A 1,915-nucleotide genomic window follows, 5' to 3' on the forward strand; every position below is an offset into this window, starting at 1 on the left:
TTCTTTTTCCTTTTCTTTTCCCTTTTCTCTTCTTTTTCTTTCTCTTTCTCTTTTTCTTTTTCTAACCCTAACCCTAACCCTTCCCTTCCCTTTTCCTCCTAATGTAGCTCATGTACCTTGAAGAAATGCACTTATAATGTGACCAGAAAGGCATTCACTGCTCAGGGTGATCCCTGACTCGTGGGGGTTTGTTCCAATGCTGTGATTGAGCCTGGGGACCTTCCAGCTACAAGAGGAATGTTAGAGCAGTCAGAGAGATGCAGATCTGCTGAGTGAAACCCTCGTCCCTCAGGGCCGTATTTCTGAGCAGGTCTGTGCTTGGTGTGTGGCCATATCTGTGCTCACAACTCCCTGACTGCTCTTTGGAAACACAGTTTTATTAAGGTGCTCTACTCTTATCTCTTTTTTTTTTTTCCTGGCATCTCACTGCCTCTACTGTTTAAAATGTAACACAAAGTTTTATTCCAAAGTATGTGCAACTTATTAATTTCAGATATGCACAGATACCAAGAGTGTGCAGGCTATAAAAGGCATGTCCTCATATTCATCTGAAACCAGGAAATCAGAAATAGAACCAGTTCAAATATAGGTGCTGAGAACAACCTGAGGTTTGAATTAGGAGGTATAATAGGAATTAAGACTTTAAAAGTGCCTGGCAAAGTGTCTGGAGGAAGCTGTAGATAGGGGTTTGTAAAGTAAATTTGGGCCAGAGAGGCAGTTTGGTGAGTGTGCCAGTGGAAGGCAGGGATTTAAAAAAGCTGAACTGAGAAGGGAGAACAAGCAATGCTTTTTGCCTCAGGGTGAGCATTCCCTGGGGGTCTCAGTGTCCCAAGGTGCTGGGGAGGCCCAGAGGACACAGAACACGGGTCAGGAGGCTTTAGTGGTGAGTGAGACAGGCAAAGTTCCTGTGGTGGTAAAAGAGGACTGAGGGCAGTGATGGGAATGTTCAGGCTGGGGATGAAGTGCCTCAGACTGTTGGCACTGGAGGAACCTCTCTGAGTTTGTGCTGTCCCCTCAGCTTCCAGGGCAGGGGTTCATCCTGGGAACAGTTAATGCTGTTCACCCACAGGGTACCAGAAATATCCTCTCTCTGTTCCACTTTGGTGAGGCCTGAGGGAAAAAATAGGACCTTCTGACTGAGGGGAGCAAGAAATTATCAAAGACTGTGTGGGAAGAGTTGGGGAACTCTGAGAAGTCACCTCCCTGTGGCAGGAGGTGGCATGGCCCTCCTGATGGTCCAGACAGAGGGCACAGCTTGGATGCTGAGCTTGGTGATGCCTCTCCCTTCCCTTCTTGGGGTCTCCTGACCCGCCTGAAGTTCAGGGTCCTGGATGAGGGGCCAAGGCTCCCCCAGCCTGGGGGTGTCCAGCTGTGTCCTGTTCTCCACAGCTTTGTCCTCCCGAGTGTTTGCAGCTGCTCTGTGGAGACTGAGCACAACCAGCCCCAGTCTGAGCTCTTGGTGGTCCTTGGCAGCCCCAGTGACCTGCAGGGAGATGTTTTACCTCCCACAGGCTCCAAATCACCTCGAGTGGCTTCACCAGCTGCAGCTGTGGTCAGGCAGGGCAGGGCTGGCCCCAGCCACAGCCTGAGCTGTGCAGAAGGAAGATGAGCAGGAGGAGGTCAATGTGGGACCCCCCTGCAGTGCCACACAGGAGCACAGCCCAAAGGAACAAGTGCATCTGAACCCACAAAGCCACAGCACCTCCTCTGGCATCACCCACGCTGTTTATGTGTCTCCCAGAGGTTTAATCCCTGTGTGGGCTCTGATCCCCGCCCACTGCACATGGAATGGCACTCACAGAGGGCCAGGTGCTCCCTCCCCATCCCTGCCCCTTTGGACAAGGGTCTGGAGTGCTTTAAGCTGAAGGAGGCCAGGGTTAGATGGGATATTGGGAAGAAATTGTTCCCTGGGAGG

Source organism: Empidonax traillii, unplaced genomic scaffold, assembly GCF_003031625.1.
Source record: "Empidonax traillii isolate 1590-97213 ecotype Southwest subspecies unplaced genomic scaffold, ASM303162v1 scaffold1587:size194116, whole genome shotgun sequence".
Lineage (NCBI taxonomy): Eukaryota > Metazoa > Chordata > Aves > Passeriformes > Tyrannidae > Empidonax > Empidonax traillii.